The 24,879-nt window shown below is 38.3% G+C and overlaps 1 long non-coding RNA gene across 1 annotated transcript in view; it reads right to left on the minus strand.

The window, feature by feature from the left end:
* Positions 1-20,589: 20,589 nt before the first annotated feature.
* The window catches only part of LOC148223369 (uncharacterized), a 128,110-nt gene continuing 123,820 nt past the window's right edge, over positions 20,590-24,879 (minus strand). The window contains exon 4 of the long non-coding RNA XR_015804614.1: positions 20,590-23,164. This is a non-coding gene — a long non-coding RNA (uncharacterized LOC148223369). The remainder of the gene's footprint in view (positions 23,165-24,879) is intronic.

Here is a 24,879-nt window from a genome sequence, read left to right on the forward strand (position 1 = left end):
CATACTGTGTTACACTTTAAACTCTAAAAACTACATTTTGGACCCTCTTTACCAAGCTAGTAGGGTCTTCTCTGCCCATTGGACCTGTCTGCAAGCAGAGGGAATTGTTCAATCAAGAGGGGATTACTTTCAGCTGGCCATACTATTGTTTTCTAGTTATTCAGTAACTAAGGTTTGATATCTCAAAGATGGCTTTAATTTCAATCTCACTTATAGTTTCCATATTCTCAAAATCTTTTGCCAGGCAATCATATTTATAAGGTTTTCCTGTTTCATCTTCCCCAACACACTTGCTCCCACCCATAACTGCCATTTCACAAAGATGAACCAAAGATAATCAGGCAAACCTGTAAAGAAATGCATCAAAACACAGAAAGCAGTGGCTTTTTTTTAACATCATGAATTTTCAGCCCAAGGAGCATAAGCTTCTCAAAATACAAAGCTCAACAAACCTCAGCACATATGCCAGAATCTTTTGAAATCATTAGCTGAAGTTGGATGTTACTTCTCCGAGTTATGACTGCAACCTAGGCAAACAAAGGCTTTTATTTTAATTACAGTCCATTGTATTTTCAAGATTCTTAGTGTCTACTACTGATTATACCCAGTGGCATTTGCACATTCTACTGGCTCCCATGCTAACATTTATTTCATCATTCAGGTTTGGAACATATGCACCATAATTTTGGTTTCATACATTTCATGCTTATAGAATACTAAGCATTTCATGCTTAGAGAAAATACTTTTAGTATTACTATGAAAATAAATTATAAATCAAAAGTCTTCACTGTTTACAAAGGGAAACCCTGCTTAAAGAACTTGATATGATACTACCTCCCAATGCAGAAACAGCTTGGTCATTCCTACCCTACTAACCTTGTGAATATATTTAAACTGATGAACACGAATTGGCCTATTGGGACTACTCTACTACTTGAAAATGTTTGCAGTGCAAGTACTTTTATTGAGGTTAATATATAATGTAAAGGAAAATTAAAAACCTGTGACTAAGCCAGTGAACTAGGAGACAGGCTTTCCTCCTGCTCTTTGATTAGGGTATAGAACTAATTTATGCTAGCTTTATTTTTGGAGCATTCAGCAAGGCCATGTTACTGCAGCAGTAATTCTCATCTGTGCAGAGTACATGTTAAATAAGATGGTTCTGTGCAGGTAGAGCCTTCTGCTCTTTGTATACTTTGCATCTAGTGTAGATAATGACCAAAAGAGAGCACAGAGTCACAGCTTCTGAGTAGAGCTGACCTTGGCAGTGTTTTGAAGCATGCAAAATCGATATTGTTGAAGCACTCCAAGAGTCTTGGTACAAAAACCTGGTACTCTGAATTATGATCATACTGATTATTTCTCTTAAAGCCTATTTTCTTGGCACTTAAGCTAAAAATACTCTCTGATGTGTTTGCAACCTGAATAAAATCAAATTTCTTTATTCAACAGAATGCATTCAAGTGAGCATAATTATGCATTTCAGCCTTACCATTACCTGTCCAGAAGAATTCTATTCTTTCAGAAGTTGGAAGAGATGGACAGTCAGCTTGATATAATCTTCAATGGTACTACGTTCTTTGATGATAATGAAATTGTAACCAAGCACTCAGCATATTCTAAAAGACCATATGAAGTCTATGTGTTCTTTATTAGCTACAGTGGGCTTGGGTTTTTTGTTTAATTTGGTTGGGTTTTTTTTTCTTGGTTTTGTTACCACTGAACACACCTGGGCCGATTGCTGATGCACAGAAACCTGCATGGAGAGATGGAGGCCAGAGCAGCTTTTAAAGAAAGCTGTATTTCTCAGCACTCCAAAAGATGTTATTTGAGACAAATGGGGAATTGAAGCCCCAAATTAACATTCCCTACAAATTTATTAAATTTTTATGGGAATGGATTAAATATGTGATAACAGTCTAAACTGTTATCACATATTTAATGCATTCCCATACAAACCACTTTATTGAGAACTCCTAATATCCTCCTTGACTCCTCTATCACTTTGAACTCTCTTCTATTATGTTCATCTAATGACTTCTGCATAATTCCAGCATCAGTCACATCAGTGTTTTCTTAGCATTAGCTAGCTGTCTTTCTTCCCTTTCTAGTAAAATAGAATCCATATCACCTATCTCTGGATATCTGCTATGAAGGCTTGTACTTCTAGGCTAATCCTCTCAACCTCTTTACAGTCACTGAAATGAGATACAGAGCTGTTCAATTGCTTCAGTTTTCCTTTAGCATCACATTTAATCTGAATCTGAGTCACAGGGATTTTCATCCCTTATGGACTTGTACAAAATTGGAAATGTTCTACTCTTCCCAGGTCAGAGAAAAACACGTTATCTGAAGTCTAGGAAATATGTGAAAAATCCACCAAGATATTTTTGCTATATGAATAGCACACTGTTCACAAAATGATTGCAGAATTGACTGCATGACTGCCAGACTTATATGATAATAATTGGAGGCTGAATTGTCAAGTTTTGCTTGGCTTGACTGAATGCACTCCATCTCCAAGAACAGGTACTGTAAACCCAATTGACTCATCATAAACTTTAAGTAAAAGCCTAAAAATTCAGTGAAAACTATATTGGTGTCTCCTTTGTATTTAGTGCTCTGAGAGCTCGTTATGGTTGAAAAAAACTCCAAATCTATGATTAAAAAACTTAAAGAAATATCATCTTTTCAGATCCAAATGCTTACCATACTTATGGAAAATTGTCTCAGGTACTTACTTAACAAAAGACAACTAGCAAACGGTAGCAACACCCTGGAATTAAGTTTCAGTCTTTAAAGTTCATTTTCAGGCAAGATGCAATTACAAGAAATGGTGAAATTTGAAATGTGTGTTTCAAAGCACAGGGTTGTAAAAACAGAAAGCTGTCAGGCAATCACATCTTTTGAGTCACAACAAGAATAAAAGAGTAGTTATCATGAAGAACTCTCACATTTATTTGGATGCGTTAAATGGTTCGGAATAACTGAGAATATTTCTTATTGCATGCTGGAACAGTACAGTATGCTTTATCAATCTGTCTTTTCACACACAAGGGGTTAAACTCTGGTGTACCAGCAGAGCTTCCTGCTGTGAATGCATTTGCTGAGATATAATGCTGGAGATATACTGCTGCTCAAGTGCCAGCAGCAAGTCTAGGTAAGATGTTATGATCAAAGGTGCTTCACAAAGCTGAGCTGCCATTCAGGCTTTAAAAGACACTGTTAGCAGCTGGAGGATTACTCTAAAAGAATACTCTGAAAAAAATTTGTTGCACTGAGTACAGCCACAATTCACCTAGATTTCTTTATCTGTAGCCAAAGGCAGGGAAAAAATCCAACCATGTTTTACGTATATTTTTCACTTTAAGGCAGAAATTATGTGCACATTCTGTATCTAGAAAATTGCACAAGATGAAAACCCATGTAGTTTGATGGCTTCAATATGGCTTTGATATTTGTAGCAAGAATTCCATAGAGGTTTTAAATATTGCCAGCAGGATATATCTATTTTAATACATAGTATGCAACATTGCTGCATGCTCTGTGCTAAATTCAGTAAGGTCTACACTGTGAATAAGACAGAAATAAAATAAATTTGCTGCACCATTATTCAGGTAATGCTCTGAATATTAGAGAATGTCAGTCTTTTTCATCTGAAATTAAGTAGGGATTTTTTGCTGTTTTGATTTTTTAAATCTATTTTAAAACCCTGATTTAGTAATGGGCCTGCAGTTCAGGAAGTCTTCTCGGTATTCAGTTGCTCTGCTCATATTGTGATTAAATAATATACAGACAGATGGAATCTGTGCCATTTGATTATTTCTCAGATTAGTGGAGTCCAAGCATGGCCATCAGAAAAACCAGATCTCACTTGTTTCTCTTAATTTAATGTAAATGTGAAGAAGTTTGAAGATTTTAATTAAAAGAAGATTATAAATTTTCAGCTGTAATTCCTGGTCTAATTTTATGCTGTTTTTTTTCTTCTACACTGTCTATTAATAGCCACTCTATGATTAACTTGCAGTAGGACCTAGAGCATGAGATACGAAACCAGGGCAGTAAAGAAATTAAAGTTACGTGAACTGTAGAACCAGAATTTCTGCTCTCTGTAGTTATATTGTTATTTTCCTTTGATATGAGGACTTCTGGCTATGTTGAATATTTATGCACAGTATTTCCTAGCAAAACTATCAGAGGTGATACGAGGTCATTTTAGAGGATTGTTCTCAAGATCAACATTTGGAACAAAGTACAGGACTGTACCAGTTGTCAGTGTGGCAATATGCTGGGAGCAATCAGATTCCTCTGAAATCAGAGTTACTGTCGGGGCTAATTAGCAGAGGTGTGAAATAATGATGTCTTTTTAATCAAGAGGCCTCTCTAGGAGCCAAGCTTATGCACATATTTTATAGTATTTACATTGTGTTTAATTAGGACACCTCTAAGGCTTCTCACTGGATAACTGGGACAGCTGGAATTGGCTCTGGTGGCTGATTAACTCCCAGTTAGAGGTAATTATGAGAGTAAGGCCCAAGTGTTCAGATAAGCACTGCACCACACTGTGCTGTGCTGCTCTCTGTCACACACCTCTCACCGTGCCCTCACAACACTCTGCACTCTCCTCATCAACAATGTTGAGCTGAAAGCTGAGGGAGCTTCACTGCCCTGCAGCCTGCAGCTGCCAACACTCATCATGTTTTAAGGGGAGTGGGAAAGGGTGGAAGTATTTCACCTTCTTCACACATCATCCCCCTTCAGAAAGATATTTTGTTTGTGTAAAGTCTTTATTTTTGCCCTCAGAGTCCTAATTGGTACTGTGTTAAATGTTGGCCATGGGCTTTTGGCTGTCTATGGGGAGCTTTGCTGATCAAGGAAAACCAGGACCAGAGTAGCCAGGCTGGTGGTTGGCAATGGGAGATGGCAGGAGATGCAAGCAGCTAACAGAAAACGTGAGTGTGTTTGTGAAATTAGAAATCTGCAACCATGTGTGGGCAAAACAGCAGGTGGAGAGAGAGCAGTACAGCAGATGTGTTCACACTAAGCTGGGAGGTGGCCACAAAACATATTTTGGGATTGTGGCTGGTGGAGAAAATCAGAGCTGGTAAAGTGACCCAGGGCAGGTTTTTTTAAAGACTAGGGCTGTTCCATCATAAAAGACTGGAATAGGAAAGGACTTGGGGAATAAATGAAAGAGGTCTTAGTGAGAACTGTGGACTGCTCCTGGGAGACCCAGAAATTGGATTTGGGAGGGTTGAAGTGCTTTGGGGAAGTCTGAGGAGCTCTGGGTGAGCTGGGAGGCACTGAAGATGTTTGTGGCTGTGGAATAGCTTGGTAAGATGGTAAAAGAGTCCAGAGAGAAACCAGTGGGAAAAGGGAAATTCAAACATCTGGAGTTAAGTCACACAGGTATCTGAATAATCACCGTAGGGGACCCACCCAGCAACATATCTGTGAGTGAAATCCCTCTCCTCATAAAGAGCTGAAACTTGTCTCTTTGCTTCTTTAATTTAATATGCCCCTTAGTTTCTATGAACATGTGGTAGGGAGAAAGAAGGTTAAGGTGGAGAGAAGATGGAGGGTGTATATCTGTGCCATGCCAACAACAAAATAGCCACTTAGAAGAGTTTTTAACAAGAGACCTAAAAGTGTTTTTAACTGGCTAAAATAATTCAGAGAAGTAGAGTTTGAGCAGCCAACCATGCAGGGAAAACAATAAGGAGCGTGAGTGATAGAAACTCCCTCTATCTATTTCAGTGGCAAAAGTACTCCTACAGAGCTCATTGGCATGCCTGGTAGAAATGTAAAATGTTAGACAAAGTATGTGTGCCAAAACCGCAGGAGGCAAGATGAACCTCTGCAATCAGCAGAACAGAGGACTGCTCCATGTACTTACCCCAAAATAGAAAGTCTTCCTGGAACCTGACATGAAGAAGTCCTGCTATACCACTATACTGCTGTCTTCATAAAAAGCAAGAAGAACGGTAACATTTTACCTCCCAAAAAGGGATGAGAAGCAGATTTCCTGTGGGGTAAGGCTTTTTATTTGTGTTATGTATAGAGTTAACATAAGAAATGTCAGCGAATTACCTTTGGCATCATCTGCTTATAGATGATATATTAAACCTATGGTTTTCATTTATGTATATTAATTTCTATTTTTGCAAAATATGGGTTTCTCAATTCCTCAAAGTTTTGGTTTATAGATGAGTCAGTTCTCCATTTTAAAATAGCCTCTTTTTTTCTTGTGGTTTCCTTTGTCTGTTTTTCAAGGTTTATCTGTGTTTTGTATATTTTGATCCTAATTAGATGTTAATATTCCAAAGAATTGTGTACTCCTTGACTCTGGAGAGAAGTGATAATGTCGGATACTGTAGCCGTGGAAAGGGGTTTAACCCTTTAAGTGCTGCAGAAATAAGATGCACGGCTACATGGCCATCTTTCATGACAGGAAGAAAGAGACAAGTTTATTCAGAAATACACTTGGTTTTGTAGCATGACTCGCAACTCCAAGAGTAGAGAAAAGGTGATTGGTTCAGAGAGAAGACACCCCATTCCCAGGGCCTGGTCACACACCACACCAGGTGTTCTATCTTTGTTATTAATTCCTTTTTATTTTGACCAAATTATCACCCTGAGAGAAATTCTCCCTAGCCTTGAGCTGGACCAGCTTATCGGCTGGGAACAGAGCTGAAAAGCTCCAACCTGGAATATTTTTCAGGCTGTGATTTTCTTACTTTCTCAATATGTGTCCTACTGGTTACTGTCAGTCTTGTGAGTCAGATTCCTTTATGCCATGGATCTAGCCATGATTCCTATTCTTTCTTAAATTTTGAAATATTTTATATTGGAATAACATTGAATTCCTTGAGGCTTAATCTGTTTCTGTTTCTCTCTTCATTCTTATAATTGTGTAGAGTGTTGTGCAAAGAATATTTCTATAAAGTTTTTAAAGGATGCGCTCTCCTGACTCCCAGTCATCTGGGACAGGGAGGCCACCTGCTGAGCTGCTGGCCTGACAGGGAGGCTGAAACACAAACCCTCACTGAGGTATTACAGGTATGGACTAAGTATATATACATAGTATCTATGAGAACAGGGGCATGTTGTTGTTTTAGTGGTTTTTTTTCCTTGAAAGACTGTTGAAAAGCTATTCTACCTATCCCCAGTCTGTTTTTTATTGTCATTGTATGTGGGTTTATGTTCTGGACCCTGTTTAATAGGCAAGTGAGCAACAGATGATGTAGAAAACAAAGCAGTAAATATACATCCTCTAAATTTCTGAGGCTTTAGCAAGGTGTCCTAGACTGCAACAGTAGCCCTAAAGGAGAAGGACAGTGGAGAAGTGAGGTTGGGAAAGATAAAAAGGAAAGTGGAACCAAACCTCAGTTCAGTTTTTTTTTTTATTCTGTTATTCAGCCAGAACTGTTTGTAATTAAAACATAACAACAGAAAACTGTTACTGGAACCTGTTAAATAACCCAGTTTAGATCTGTTTCCAAAGGACAGGGTGGAGAGTCCTGTCATGCTGTTCACATCTCCATTGTTCCACAAAATAGCTCCTGAGGACTGCCCTGGAAAAGACATTCCAATCCAAAGTTCTCTGCAGCCATGCTGTAGACCCATACAACCCCTCCAGAGAGCAGGTTATCAAATTGTGCACAGCAGACAAATCTGATTCAGTCTTGTTGGAACTGTGACCCCATCTCAGTGCCCTGTACCAGGGATTCTAGTGAATGCTTGGTCTTGTATGACTGTTTTCAAAACAAATCAGTGGGGCTGGAACCAGATCTCTCAGGCTTTCATGACTTCTCTGCAAATTCTCTGCATGAGCCTCACAGCATACATACAAGGGACAAAGAGCATCTATTCCTAAAATACAAAGCTAAGATTCAAAGAACTTACTCTCAAGCACTCCATAAGCCTCAATAACATGATGGCATGTTGTCCTTCACCTGTACCATGCTATTTTCCACAGAAAAGGAGCTGGCATACTCTAGCTGCACATCAAGGAGATAGCACTGCTAATCTCTCCTCTCCTCTCCTCTCCTCTCCTCTCCTCTCCTCTCCTCTCCTCTCCTCTCCTCTCCTCTCCTCTCCTCTCCTCTCCTCTCCTCTCCTCTCCTCTCCTCTCCTCTCCTCTCCTCTCCTCTCCTCTCCTCTCCTCTCCTCTCCTCTCCTCTCCTCTCCTCTCCTCTCCTCTCCTCTCCTCTCCTCTCCTCTCCTCTCCTCTCCTCTCCTCTCCTCTCCTCTCCTCTCCTCTCCTCTCCTCTCTTTTCTTCTCAGGCAGGCAGGTTTACCTTGGCCACGCACTCTGTTTTTAAACAGATCCCACTTCAGCCACTGTTGATCTGCAAACAAATGTTTGTTGAGGTAAAAATATGAAAGGTACTTGCTACTGTGTCATATGTCTCCCTTTCTTTTTCAATCCTGTTTTTGGTCAAACTGAGCATTAAACAAAAGCCTGTTTTGAATTCTTTGGCTGTATTTTAGTCCATGTCTGTAGCATTGCTGACCCAGATTTTCATATGTATTTAGCCAGCTTGGATTCTGTGATAGCACCACTGCCTTGCCTCTGGGTAATAAACAAATTCAGGCACCCTAAGTTACACAGAGCTGTTAGACTGACCCACTTTTGCTTTCTGAAGACCACTTCTTGGAGGGAATGGCTTTCTTTAAAAGCATTTTTTAAGGTTTAATTTTGAAAGGATAACGTATTGTCTTTATGCATTTAATGTTTAATATTGCTAAGCAAAATTTTAGCCTTCTCTTTACTGCATTTAATTAGTAATGCCTATGAGATTAGTATCTCAACAGGAAAAATCAATAGCACTTCACTATAGACATAAAGACAATATGATGCCTCACAGCCTTTTCACACTAAACCAAAACACCTCTGAAATACACCTTTGCCTTTTTTAATAACCATATTTTCTGTACTGGGAATGTTGTAGCAAACATTTTTGGATCAATTTAGTAGATGAAAAAATAATAACAACAATTTTTCTATGTCAAAACATTTTGAAAAATGTGAAGAACTACAGAGTAAGTGCTGTTTTATGTCTAACCAAGCCCAAATTCTAACCTCCCCCTTTCTGTTGTATTGACATTTAAAATGGGCTAGAAATAGAACTGAGGGAAAAAAACAAACCACACAACAAAAACCACTTCCTTAATGCAAGGCCGATCAAAAGGATGCTGCACTGTAATTTTGTGATGAAGTCAGTTTGGTCTGAGGGTTTGTTGAGGTACTTGAACCATTTGGAAAAGTTATTCTTTATTTTGAGCATTTTGAAAGTTTTTAAAAGTCTGGGCTGAAGCTAGTATTTAATGCAAAAAACTCTCAAGTGATTGTTTAGAAGGGAAAACTTCCCAAAGCAGACAAAAAATTACTCCTTAGAAACAACAAGTTTGCCTATAACAAATGAAAGAAATAAATTAAAATCTTCGAAAACAAACAATACTTAGTACAATGACCCCCTGCAGAGGCTTTAATGATCATTTGCCCAATTGAATGTGATCTGTATTTCTCTTGCACTATCCTTTCATTTCTGTCTTGTCTCATGGAACCATGCTGTCTGAAAATTTTTCAGATTTCTGACAAAGCGATCACTATAATTTTATTTCCAATGCCATGTTTCCTTTCTGCTGTGCCTTGTGGTGTAACAATAGGACAGTGCTGCCTGCCCTTGCTTGGGCTCAGAGTCAGCCACCCATGCAGTCTCTGTAGCTGTGCAGAGCCCCATTGCTCAGTAGTGCTCACGTCCATATCTGATTCAGCTTGTAAATTTGAATGCAGCAAAAACTTGTTGTTCATTTACTGTACTTGGAATTGTACATATCAATTATCTGAAGGGATTTATTGCTTGAATTACCATCATCTTGAGCTATTCAGAAGGTCCAAGATACAGACAGATTTTCCTGAGAGAGATGAGAAACACATATCTGATATAAAAGCAACCCACTGCTAAATTGCACATCTCTGCTTCAACACACAGGATAAGCAGAGCACTTCAAAGAAAAAATAGACAGAATTTGGAGTACTGAGCACTTTATTTTCACTATCCTTAGGCTCAAAAACAGTATAATAAGGGAAAGATTTTAACACCTCATTTTCTCTTTGCAATTCCTGGTATGTAATTTTCTTGTAGGTACTTTTTTCTTTCTGGGAATAATTAGAAAGAAAATTAACTTTGGTCTGCGAAAATGCATTTTTCTTTGCATTGAGAGACTCTTTCAAGACTATGAAGAGTCAGAAAGCCTTTTGCTTTTAAAGTATGGGAGAAAAGGAAACAACGCTGGAAGTCTGAGAGCTACTCCTTTCTGCAAGCCATTTATTTGACTTTGCCATGCTGTGCAATCTGAGATCTGGGCTGGCACCTTCCTTTCAACTCTCCCTTTAGATCCCTACATCTCTTCTCTGTATACAAAAAAATACATTATTATCATTACCTTACACAATTCAAATATTCAAGATGAGACAACTCCCAGCTTAGCACAATTTCTTCATACTCTTAAAAGATGATCTGTACTCAGATACAAGATCATGAGTTAGCCTCAGTTCTGGTAATTATTGACCTGACCTAATGATATTAAGTCAATGGGAACTTCTAATGAGTTTCAAAGGACTTTGGGTCAGGATTTTTGTGCACAGTAAATCCAATGATGCATTAAGACACTCCTTAAATTTTGCCTTAAAACACTGACATTTGGAAAGGTCAGTCTGAAAGAACCTTTGAACTCATGATTAAGAGTAAGCAGAGCTAAAATCATAAATTATTATCTCACAAGGATCTTGCTGTACACTTTAACATATTCAAAGTAAGATATTTACATTCTTCAAGGATGGTAAATGGAGAAATAAAATACTTCATATTGCTTATGCTATACTTCTATGAATGCTTCCAGGGTGTTATTATAGTTGTTGAGCTTTCCAAATAAAATACCTTAATATCTTTTAACCTCAGTGATTGTTGGAAAAGAATGCTTTAGTCCTTCAGCTGGTACTTTTCTCTGACACTTTTAAGGAGTTAGCACTGCCAAGAAAATTATAAAACAAAATAGCTCAACTAGGGCACTTACTAGTCATTGCTCAATGAGAACAGCAGGCAAAGACAGAGCAGCTCTTACTACCTGTGATAAGATTTTCTAAGATTTACAATTCACTTCTGCAGTTGCTGTTCAGTCAAGACCTCCCATTTTAAGTTTCAGCCTAATGTATCATGTTTAATTCTGTAAACTCCAGAAATAAGCTGATTTTGTTGCTGTTGCAGTGATACTGGGACATGCAGCTACTGTGCCCTGGGCATGTAAAAGCATGCTCAACTGGGTGGAAAAACAGTTTGTCTTAGTAAAAAGCAGTAAATAGCATAAGAAAAGTGATAAAATTCAGTCCCTGGAAGAATGCAAAAAACTCCTGCAGTATTTGTACTGAATAAAGTTGGCTTTCTCCTATAAATAAGCAATCAAAGGTGATAGACTCTACATTTGTGAACATCACTGTCAAGACAGACCACATAAAGCAAAACCCATGTTTTAGTTAATTACCATACAAAGAAGAGTAAAATGACAAGTTTTTACAACTTGCACATAGTGTGACTCTTGAGCTGTCCCGTGCAGGGCCTAGAGCTGGGGTCGTTGATACTTTTGCATCCCTTCCAACTCAGGATTCTGTGATTCCAGTTTATACTCCTTAGTTACTCCTTAAACTTCATCTGTAACCAGAGTGAGCTTGCTGTTAGGGAGAACACTTCGTCTCATCTTCAGCTTCATGGCTGATGGATGCCTGGAAGTGAAGGCATAATGATGGCATGAAAGTGGACTTAAACATTTTGGGTAGACACTAAAATCATATTTAATTAACTTTTAACTTTCTATGACTTAGTGTCCTGGTTTCAGCTGGGATAAAGCTCGTTTTTTTTTTACTAGCTAGTAAGTACAGTGCTGTGGTTTGGATTCAGTATGAGAATAATGTTGGTAACACACTGATTTGGTTATTGCTAAGCAGCCCTTACCCGGTGTCAAGGATTTGTCAGTGTCTCATGCTGTGCCAGTGATGAGGTACACAAAAAGCTGGGAGGCAGCCTGGCTAGCACAGGTGACTGAACTGGCCAAAACGATGTTCCATTCCACAGAACATCATGCTCAGAATATAAACTGGGGGAAGTTAGCCAGGAGCAGGATGGTGATTGTGGTTCAGTGGCAGGCTGGTCATCAGTCAGCAGGTGGTGAACAGTGCATCACTTGTTCTTTGGTTTTATCTCCCTCTCTCCCTCTTATTTTCATTACAATTGTTGTTACATTTGTTTTCGTTATAAAACTGTTCTTATCTCAATCCATGAACTTCATTTTATTTTGTTTTATTTCCTCATTCTCCTCCCAGTCTCCTTGGTGGGAGTGGGCAAGGAAAGGGAAGTGGGCAGCTGCAAGGTACTAAGGGTACTTATTTGCCAGCTGAAATTGAACCATAACACTTAGTTGCCTAGATTATTGTAGAAAGGGTGACCTTCTTGAGCAATAAACTGGATGCATTCCTACAAGTAAGCTCTGCCTGGTAATGAGCATGGCCTCTCAGTCAGGCTGAAGATTGCTGTGTTGCTGTGGGAACAGAGGATTACCACTGCTGGCTCTGGGAGGAGCGATTACCCAGAATATGTGACAGGGTTGTAAACAGTTGAGATGTATATTTTTCATGGAGCTGCAAGAAACAGTTCAACGACTGATGATGCCAAATGCTGCAAATGTGGAAGAAAATTTTCTTTGTCAGATGCAATACAGTGACTTTTGACAAGTGGAAACCAGGCTGTCAGATAAAACTCATAAATAAAACTCCAGCTTCAATGTGCACAGGACAGATCACAGATGGCTCATGGACGTGCTCAAAAACACGTGCTGAGGCTTTGTCCTGTCAGATGATAACCTCTCCTGCAAGCAACCTGACATCCACCTTGGCCAGGTCACTGGATGCTTGCATGTGTCACATCTCACCAACAGAGCCCACCATGTGTCATGCACATCATGGCGTTGCTCTTCTCTACGATGCTGATGTGTCAATGGTACTGTATGATCAGGGAGCAAATAAGCATCTGGTCAGATGAGATGTCTTCCAGTGCCAGAATAAATCCATATTTTGGTCTAATACAGGAAAACCCAAGACAAAGGAGAGAATAGGCACCCTTCTATTTACATTATTGGTCCTATTTCATACAACCGAGATCATAGCCTTTGGGAACCTAAAACAGTGAAGATCCCCCCACTTCCAACTGCAGCTCACATCTAATGTCTCTTTACTAACCAGTTCAGGTTGGTATGGGTTGAGTTGGATTCATGAAGTTTAATAGCAAAGAACCTTGCTTTTGACATATAGTTGTGATGTTAGAATCAATCAGGCAAATGTAATTCATTGGCTCCCACTGAAGCTAACACAGCTGCACAGCAAGACCTGGAAGCATAATTGAGACCATTATCTCTTGTTCTGTTGAACAAAAAAGAAATGCTGTCCAGTCTAAACCATGCCTATTCTGCTATCTTACAGCAAGCATTGTTACCCAAATATCTACCTGTCCAGCTGGGCACAGCACCTAGTTCTAGAGTGTTGTGACTACTTTAACTCAGTCATATAGAAACTGGGCATAGGTGACTTCACCATTTCTGTTTACATAAATCTGTGGGCATTTCTAATGATTTTATGCTCCAGCTGGTCTGTAAACTAAGTCACACAAGGCCAAGCAAGTTGTCATGACATCAGGCTATATTTGATCACACAGCATACAAGGGGATTAGAGAGACTTTAATTTTAAAAGTCTTGGCACAGAGTCCAGTAAAACATTTAAATGGTTATAATGTGTTCATTGTTTAATTCCTTTGAAAGGGAGCCTTTACAGCCTGTACAAAAAGCCAATTAAAGGATAAAACAAACCCAAAAGTCAAATTATGATGATGCTGTAATTAACATTCTGGTTCAGAAAAACAGCTCAATGTTTTGAGGACTGTCACAGAGCCATTGTGAGGGGCCATGGAATCATGCTTGCATGTTCTTTTGACAGCCTACAAACACCAAGGGAGTGATGTATTTTCTCTAGCAGGAAAATACAGAAAAAATTTAACTTCATCCTTCTCAGTTTTGTTCTTCAGATAGAAATGATAAAGTAGACAGTATTTTGCAGTTACAAGAAGCAGTGAGGCTGAAAGTAATTCTGTTTAAAAAAAAAGACTTTTAAGAAAGAAGGAGCTAATCTGAAAGAGTCACTTTATAAAAACAAGACTTCACGGCTCTGAATAAAATTTATTAAACAAATATAATATTCTACACATAAGCTTGTCATACCTGGAAACTTTATTGTGCAGGCAGGCTGGACAATCAAACATGTATCTGTTTGCTTTGAGCTCAGATGGCTCTTTGCAGATGTAAATGATCATAAAATATGTGTCCTAGGAGATAACTATTGAACAGAGAAACTCTTTGTATCAAGATGCCAAAAATGAAGACTGCAATTCCTGTTGCAGTAAAATCAGTGGTGTTTCCCCAACTGGCTTCCATCCTGATACAATTTAATTTTTAGATCTCCTTTTCAAATCATAATATCTGAAAGGATGCTTTGAGCATTCTCCTGGAAGAATCTGTATCATGCCACTCTCAACTGGGTTGCTAAGAATCATCTCAGTTTTTGATTTTTCCAAATAGCTGATCAGAGCATTTGTACCTGAAGGGGAGACTGAAGATTGTGGTCTGAAGCAGGATTTTTTTTTCACAGGCAACAAGCTCTGCACCATATGTTTTAAAAGACCAATATGTACATTTCTCTGCAAAGGGACACACAGCTTTGCACAACGAACTAAAGAGTATAAAATGCCTCTTTTCTTTGTTTGTTATTCTGATTTCCACCTTCTAACAATTCTTTTCCTTCCTACTGTGTGAGCAAACCATCATTTACAGGTAACCTTTAACAAACGAAACATAATACACTACTGAGTTTCAGATGCCTGAATCGATTAAAGATATAATCACAAGAGCTTATTTCTAAAGAATTTGTAGCTATATCCACACAAGGTTTTATCAGTGATAACACATCAGCTTTTACATGCCTGGCTGCATAGTGTAATCTGTAGCCTTATGGGCAATGGGGCTCACTGTGCAGTACATCAAAGTACCTGAAGAGAGGGATCAGCAAAGTCAGTGTCCTGGAGGGGTGACCACTGATAGGAAATACTGAAGAGACAAATAAACTTATCTTTTCACACCATTTTCAGTGATAGAAGTTCCTTAGGCAGTGAGAAGGCACTCTTTATGACATTAAACAGCAACATTAATTATGTTTTATCTCTTCCAGTTATTTGTTATTGCTGGTAAGGTGTTCATCACTGTTCCTATAGACTGCCTGCAAATAAATCACTCATCTCTTTTGATAAATCAGCTGGGATCATTTAGATCATCATCACTGACTTCATAAGCATATTCCTGACTGCATGAAGCAAATATAAGAGACTTCACCCAGCTGCTTCTAGTGGCAGAGCTCTGAACACAAGTTTATCCCCAGAAAAGGGAATACTGGGGTGCTCCTACTTCCACTAGCAGAGCTATTGAAGGATCTGTTGATTGTACAGTCATGCATCAAATATTCTATCCACTCAGGAAATTATCTACTGCTTCTGGTCACATTTTGTCTCAGAATTTGTTGTTTCACACTTCCCTTTTGATGTGGGTTTGGGATTCTGTATAGGCAGACACAGCACGGTTCTCTGTACCTGCTGTGTAGAAGTGCCCCTAAATATAAGAGGTGATGGATTGCCTGAAAATGAAGAGTCATCAAATCAGCAATTTTGGAGTTCACTTCAGATAAGCCTGCATAATTGGATTTGTTCCAAAAAGGATGGTTAGAGAGTATGTAGAAACCTGACCTAATGAGAAAGTCCTTGGTGTGTGTTGAACATTTTTGTACATGGCTTGAGAGGAAAAAAATCACATTATCTTGTATTTTCCTGCAGGTTTTTAAAAGAGTGGATGATCTTAATTGTATTATTTTGTGATTCATATTTTGATTAGAGTGAATTTTTTCATAAAACACTCTTTTTAAAAAATCTTAGGATATGTTGTTGTCATAGAGTGCAAGCTGTTGTTTAACAAAAAACCCCAGAATGATATTTGTGTGGGATAGAATGAAATGCTCTTTGTCTCTCAGCCTACTATTTCAGGTCTCTATTTCCTTCAGAAGCAGGTCTGAGATGAAAGAATGTCTTCTTCATTCTGGAAAATGAAAGAATAAAGTTATAGTGTACCATTTACCTAAATGTTATGACTAATGGTATTTACAAATTTATGTTGTGCCAATGTTACAATTTTTTATCATGAAGATAATTGTTCTGAGACAGTCTTGTAGTCATGAATAATTTTATATTTGGCTGACTCATTTTGTCTTGCAATTAAATAAGATGTGTGTATGTTTTGATCTTTAAAGATGAATACTGGATGTTATGCCAAAAAGTGATTGAATTATTTTGCATGTATTATGTTTGTGCAATTCAGATGTGTTTAGCTAAATAGACTTAGTCTTGTTCTCTAATAGATTTAATTTTATTTGGTTTTTAATGATTCTGCTATCTCCTTGATAGTGTGAGATGTCTCCTTTTAGGAAGATAATGACTGAGATAAAAATATCATATTCTGGTTCTCTGGAAATAGTCACCTATTGGATTGAGAAACATGTATCCGACCTTCATTTTGAAGGTTGTTTTTAACATTTTTAATCACTTGTCACTACTTCTATTTAAAAGTTCAACCAGCATCTGTCAATGCACTCACAGTCAGGTCATCTGTTACAGTAACTTGGTATCAGACCAAGATTTATGCTCTTTTTCACCAACCTCAGATCTACATCATATCTTGTCATTTGTGCATACTGAATTTTTGCTGCAGCTCATGCATTATTTCTATCAAAGTCAACTATTTAACATTCAAGTTTTATGTTCTAAACATCCTTCATCTAGTTCCATTATCTCAGCTTTTAGGTGTATTGTGTAGCTGCAGCATCTCTTGATCACTTCTTGTTTTTAGAGGTATAACATCCCACAGTGCAGTTCAGTCCAAGTCATGACTCATGTGTCCATATTTTGTATAAAAGCAAAAATCATATCAGAGAGATCTTTTTCATATTCTTTTTCCTTTGTTTCCCAATCATCTCTTTTCTTTACACTTCCCACTCATTAATGGGCACAAATGTATAAAACATACATGGTATTTATGATTTCATGGGGAAATCCTGCTAGACCTTATTGGTTTCTGAAAGAAGGTGACCTTGAGCTAACACCAAGCCAGAGCCTCAGAAAGGTTAGCAAATGGTTTTTTAGACCCTCCAGATACTTCCCACATAGAAAAAAGAAGTTAAGTCTTCCTAAGGAAATTGGGAAGAAACCCAAAATATTTAGGCACCTTAAATGAAAGGAAGCCTGCTGAAGGTCCAGTGAAAACTTTAAAAAACGTAAAATCCACAGTTCCCAAGGGATTTTTTTTTTTTTTTTTTTTTTGGAAATTGAAGGTATTTTTATGGTTATAACTGCATCAATAAGTCATGAGACTTACCTGAAATGCCTTCCTTCCTTGTTACTGCAGAGAAAGTCTGGAAGAAGGTGTTAAAGAGCTTAAATGTTTTTCTTTTGCTTCAACTTCTGCCTGGCCATCCATGAATAAAGAACATACTGAACTACACCCTTAACTAACTCTTACACCCTTCCTCTGTTCTTTCATTTAGCTCCACCTTTTACAGGTTACAGTGGCTGGGAACCCATCTGGGCCATGGAAAGATGAATATCTTGCTGTCCATTAATGCCCAAACCACTGAGGTTATTTTAGCCCTAGCATGTTTCCAATCTATCCATAACATTATGAAATGGTCTTCATTTAAAGACAAAGTTGACCATTACTGTTTGAAAAATACTGCTTCACACTGTCAAGTGGGTCTCACCCATGCTATAAGATGAAGTAAATAAATAAATGGAACCAAGAAACTGAGGAAATGCTTAGTTTATAAACTCTGCATTTACAAAACTCCTTTGCATTTATAGTGATTCCCCTGGATCACTGGTGAACTTTTCACAGCCTTTGAAAATCATCAATTAATGCATGGCACATCAGTATGAGAGGAAAACAAGACCAGAATGCCTGTGGCCATTGTGGGTACAGAATGTTATGTGGCAGTTTTTCATCAGTGATAAAGAACTCTGACAGGTGAAGAAATGGTTGAAAACCAAGGCATTTCCTCAGAAGTGTCCATGTACACACACACACACACACACACACACACACACACGCTGCTCTTTTATCTTTTCTGGCTTGCTATGGATTTTGTGCTACTCCAGACTTCTGAGGAAATACTTCTAAGGGAGTTGCATTCTTTTGTTCTTTCTCTTTCATTACTGATGTCAGCAGCTTTTTAAATCCCACATTATCAAAAGGATATTAGAGAGAAGGTCTGGCATAATTAAATACTGTATAACAAGTTTTCTCATTCTTATTTTACTTGATAATGCTGCTTTTGAGAGCTATTCACTGTAACAGAGAGAGAAAAAACAAACTGCAGAAAAAAACAGACTAGATACATTCTCTTTCTTCAGAGATGAACAGAATAATCAACCACTTAGCAGTAATGTGGCTGAAAAAAACCCCAAAACTTGCTTAAATATACTTACCAGTTTTGATTAGTTAATCGCTTCTTTCTTTGGACAATATATATTATCCTAAATAGATATCATGTCAGTGCTATAAGTTTGAGGGCAACAAAACACTAATTAAGATCTTAAAAGAAGCAGCAGTCTTTTTAATTTGCTGATGCAATATTTTAGAAGATATCAGGGAAAAGTCTTGACAATTTTCCCTGTTATTTCGTACTTACACATTTGGAAACCAACTAGAATCCAAGATCTCACAGTGTCCCACACCCATGGGAGCTTGCAATTCAGTGTTTGATACACTAGAACTAGCAAAGGCTCAGCAAGGACAAGTGGGTTTTTTTCAATATATACTTGTTTTAAATACCCTGACTTTTCTTTTGGGAAAAGGATTCAGCATGGGGTCCGGGATGCAATCTGTGCTGCGTCTCTTGCTAAGTTTCTTGATTCCTTGACAGTGGGCTCTAAAACTCAAAGGATTAATTTCAATTTAATGCAAGCTGAATTTCTTAAAGGGTTTGCAATGTTAATCGAGCATTTTATAAACTGTATTTGTGTTAGCCAGTGCCCCACTGATACTTGTGTGGAGCAAGGACAGTATCTACTCTACACTTATGTTTAATATAGAGAATGGATCCTCCTCAGGCCAAGACCTTTCTGTCTGTTTTTTAAACTTCAGCCTTGTGACAAATCTAGCTTTGGCTAGCAAAGCATTAGTGTTTAGCCTCTGAATTTGTCAAGTTGAGAAACTGAATTAACTCATAAGATAAATATTTGTTTGGTGACCTCATTCTCCTCTCCATGGTATCATATTGCAAATAGAGGTGATCTACTAGCTCGATGGAACCACAGAAAAGGTGTGGGTTGAAATCTCAAGAAAATACTCTTTTGACACAGATATTTCCTCATTAATGACAACAAAAGAGAAAGCATCAACAACAAAGGTGTTAGTTGCCAAAATAGAAAGAGAAAGGTACAGGCTTTTCCAGGATGTGGTTTAAAGTCCTGGACTGTTCCCCTTTCTGTAGCCTTCTGCTGCCAACATGAGAATTTGTACGTGCAATTCCAAGGAATGCTGGCAGATGGATTATGTGTGGTTGGACTGATTGCAGTCAAGGGGTTTTGGATTACCAATTTAAACCTTCTATCAAACTGCTTAGCAGGAAATCTGAAGCTAAACACCTAATTTAATCTTGTTTTGCAGATAAACCTTCCTTTCATATTCCTAGGAAATCAGAGAGTCCCTTTTTCGATTGGTATTAACTACTAATAACTGTCAGCTGGAGATTAAATACAATTAATTGTACCAGCTTAGGAATTTCCTCATGATAACCAGCAAAACACATAGAACTCTCCATGTATCCAAGTAACTGCCACACATACTGGGAATTATGAGTTTCAGGAAAATCTTTTCCCTGCCTGAAATTCCAGATAGGTCCACTTAGGAGAAGTTGTATCCTCATTGCCAGCTCCCAAACCACGCAGCCATGGTAGGAGTGTGAATCCTCTTGTCCTTACCACTTCCACACTATTGAAGAGGGAACTGCAGCAGCTTCCTGGAAACTGTGCTAGTGCCCTTTACTGTTTACCAGATATCTTAGAAACTCCCTGAATGAGACACAAATCAAAATGAAGTTTATATTTTTCCAAGCTCAAGTAAGAAAAAGGAGCCAGCATGTTTAGAAAAAAGTAAACCAAGATAATAACAAAACCACAGCCCTTGTATAGCTTTTATCTGCATTTTTATTCAGTCCAAAATATTTTTCCTTCTATGCATTGTCATTCTGCACTCATAAGTAATTTTTTTGTAAATTAAAGCTTTTATGGCTCCTTATAGAAAAGATTTTGCTTTCCATTTAAAACATAATTTAAACAAAATTTAAAGTATTTCAGACTCTTAATTAGATGAAGCTGAAATATACAATGTATATAAGAAAAACACCAATGAATACATTTTATTTAAAACTTTTACACAAAGGGTTATTAATTTCAGTTTGTGAATACATGAATTATACCTGACCATTGATGGAATTTTCAATGGTACCTAGTAGAGCCTTCACACAGTGTTTTAAAATTCCTAGTGTGAGTACAATTAATTAAGTTTTCACAAAATAGCTATTTTTCAGTTGTAATTGTTTTTATTCACTTTACCCTATACTTGAGAGCTGTGATGCTGTAGTCTGACTGTGGTATTCCAGCACTGGGGCACCTTTAAATGGAGCAAGCCTTGCAGAATTTTTGGTTATCAAAGAAATGTATCAATAGTAAAACTTTCATTGTGACAATTTGAAAGAGAAATCAGCATGTGAAACTTAGGAGAAGAAAGTCAGCGATAGGGCAGAGATTATAAGCAAAAATAGGAGTAGAATATAATGTGTGGAATTGATCTCTACTGAATTTAATAGAACATTAATGAAAGAGCCTTGAGAGCACAAGTGACCCTAATGATGCTGACCAGACTCTCCTGGGACTCCCACCCACATCTTCTGCCCATGGGCCTTGAAACCCCATTTTAACTCAGGCTGAGCCCCCCGTCCCTATGCAAGCTACCCCGTAGGGATGTCTGTCCCCTGCCCATTGCACACTTGAGCCTTTTGCAGCTGTGTTGCAGTCCTGCACCTGTGCCCACTCTTGTCTGCAGCCCTATCTGCTGCAGCTTCTGAGGGAGCCCTCTGGAAGGGGCAGTGAAAGGACCCTGTTTCCAGCACCTGTCGCTGCCTTGCTGTGCTCGGGTGCTGCAGGAATGGGTCCTGGTCAGTGAGAGCACTGTCTGGGCTGGAATCCCTCAGCTCCTGGCTCACTTCTCCTTAGGATCCTGTCCTTGCTGCTCCATGGCAATCCAAGACAGGACAAATTTTTTTTTTGCTTTCCTAAATTGCTGTGTGATCTCTGCATAATACTCAGAAAAGGATAAAAAGCTGAGTGTAAGTACTTCAAGGATGCCCAATACTCAAGGGAAAGGCAATCCACTCACTGCTTGGAGACTTGGAGCCTGCAAGCGATAAAATTGTGACTGACAAAAGCGAGGCAGATGAAACAGAGAATCAGGATAATCCTCTCAACTGCTAAGAGACCTTTATCATGTAACATGAGTGCTCCAAACAGCAGGAAATGTTCTTTATTCTTGGTTAATGTTTAAAGGCTTCAAAGTGGGTTACTGTTATGACTGTGATTGAAAAGGACAAATTTTGCTCACAAACTTAGCTCCGGGTTTTCTCTCTTATTTTCTATTCAGCTTTTTTATTTTCTCTAAATACTGGCAGAATTGTTACTTTGAGAGACAATGCCAGCAACTGAAAACAGTTTGGTTGACTCCATGAACTCAGGTCATAGCACAAAATACCTTGCCTTGGGTGGGTTGTAACACTCATGTAACACTCATGTGTCTGCCACTTCATCCCTGGAATAACACTGCCTGGTAGTGTAAAGGAGCACTCCAGCCTGCACAGCTGTTTGGAATTCCAAATTTCCAAATTTCCATTTCCAGGGAACCCTGATATTAGCAAAATATAGCTTATCTGGGAACCAAATGCATCAGTTTTAAAAAATTTGCCACAGAAACAAATTTCTGTAAGTGCTCTCTTTTAGAAATAATTTCTTTGATTAGCTGGGGTATTTCCCTTAGAGAATAGAAATAGCTATACTGATTTTTGGATGTTGTCAGTCAAGAAGATACTTTAGATTCCTTATGATGTTCCTTACTCCTGGGAGCAGCCCCAGATCTGGTTCTCTACAGAGGAAGTAGGAATCTGAGACTTGCTGTAACATTGCAGGAGCAAGAATGTTCAGAAACTCCCTGGGATCAGCTTGCATTTCAGCAATGATTAAAGGAGGTAAAGATTAATTGTGAAACAGCATTTCCTTAAAGAAAAAAGCAAACCCCAAAAACACTGACCTTCTCACTGCACTGTTTTCCTCGGTGCCGGCACAATAACTGCTAATTACTCAGACGTTAATGAGTAGTTAATTATTTATACAAAGTAGGATGTCTTCAGCAGGAGATACTCTGGTGTCAGAATACAAGGTAGGACTCAGTCTGTAATTTAACATAAAGTTTGGAAGGTTTGAAAACGGGCCTCCGGCTTTCCTGTGACACACTTCAATTCCTGTGAAACAGGATATTCTGGGGAGAATCCAAATTATTATTTAGAAGGAGTTTCTCTCCTTCCAAGAGATGTATTTAGTAAGTGGTTCTTGAGCAGCAACAGGCATATCCCACAGGCTGTGAGTCAATGTGTACCTTCATTCCAGAGACAAAACTTGCTGATATTACTCTTGAGCATCCCTGGCTGGCAATGCCAGAGGTTCTTCCTCAGCTCCCTGGCTTCTGGAAATCCTCTTCTTTGATTGCAAGCGTTTCATTCTCTGTTGTCCAAGGCAAGTGAGCACCTATTCTGAATTCCACTAAACACCATGATAGCAGCTCTATTGGTGCCAAGCACCTGCCTGTGTTATTCTGAGATGCTAAGCCCAGGTTACTTGTGGAACAGTCTAGGACCAGACCTGCAAAGGAACACAGAAAATCCCCACAGGAGTCAGTTTACTCAGTGGAGTCTGGGAGAGTAGTAACTAAATCATTAGGCAGCCTCCTTTCTCAGGTACACTGCATAAATGGATAATGTGCAATAGGTAGTTATAGATTAATGAGATTCATCTAGAACATCAAAGGGAGGATTTTCCCTTGAGGATTGTGATTAAAACTCACATACTTTCAGCTTAGCAAATCTGTACCACTTTACTCTCTTAGTATTGGCAAAGTCTAATTTTGGCCACATTAGGCTGTGGTTGCTAATTAGGTAAGAATTAGAATAATATATCTATCTGCACAGTTCCTTTTCCTAGAAAAAAAAAACAACACAACCCTTTCTCATCCCATTCCATTTGGTTGTCCTTTTATAGAATCTTCCTATTATTTGCACTTTTCTCACAAATACAATGAATGCCACCTTCACAGTAAGCTGCTACTGTCATTGTTCACACTATTTCTTGATATTTGAGAAAAAATCCATTATTAAGATAAAATTACAGCATAGTTGAGGATTTAACATCATTGGCTGGTATTTCAAGCTTCAGAACATTTTATGTTTCTTCAGTGGTCTGCTTTCCGGGGTGATTTAGCTCATTTTTGCTCTTGTACTCCAATAGCAACTGTAGCAGAAAAGCCTATTACTATCTGGACAGGCTAAAAGGCTGCAGCTTTCTTCTTAAGATGCAAATTTACATACATGGATGGATGGTGACATCTTTGTCACAGGAGGTAGAGATGCCTGCTAGGACCAAGCTTGCAGGATTCCTGCAAGCTGGTTCAAAATGCAGCAGCCTGCCAGAAAAGATAGATGAAAAACATTATGCTAATCTCTAAATTGTCCATTGGCTGCCCATTGGAGCCTGGTTTTAATTCAATGTACTGGTCCTTAGCTCTAAAGCCTTAACATTTGGTTGACTCTGAGAACATCTATTTTCTGTCTGCTTGCATAAAAGCTGTAGCTGATGAATTTTTTAGACTTTTCAGCTTTTGACTGAAAGATGAAGGGGGCAGGGGCACAACATATCAGTTACTTCTTTCCATTTCCCAAGTTTATAATTTTTCCCTTTCAGACTGCAATATATCAATTCAGATTTCTCCATCACAGAACATGATAGCAAAATCCTCCTCCATATGCAGTTATGACAGTTTTTTTCCATTACTTTCCTATCAAAGAAAACCCCATGTTGGCATTGGTAAATGTATTATTAGCCCTTTTCATGAAGAATTCTTCCAGATATGATGCTAGGAAATGTTTTTTAAAATATCTCTAATAATAAAGAAGCAGAGATGAAAAAGAAGCATTTTCATGAGTTTTATCTGAATTCACAATAAAGCCCAGTGTTGACATGTCTGATACATTTATGTTATCTTTTATTTAATAAAAATAGTTAACGACTGGATGCAGAAAAAGGATAACTGTACCTCGAGATTTTTTTGGCAGGAAATGCACTTTGAATGCCTTGCAAGTACCATACCCTTTTTCTGCAAGCAATGATGGACACTAATGGAGTTATGTAATTTCTAGATTTCAGCCTCAGTCCTAAAATTATTACATATGTGATTAAATTTAACACTTACAATCATAGTGAAAACAGTGGACTTATTAAAATAAATTATGTGCTTAAATGGTTGCAACAGCAAAGTCTTAAATAGCAAGAAACAGTTTATTATATCTATTTCTTCAGGGTTT

Source organism: Sturnus vulgaris, chromosome 6, assembly GCF_052056855.1.
Source record: "Sturnus vulgaris isolate bStuVul1 chromosome 6, bStuVul1.hap1, whole genome shotgun sequence".
Lineage (NCBI taxonomy): Eukaryota > Metazoa > Chordata > Aves > Passeriformes > Sturnidae > Sturnus > Sturnus vulgaris.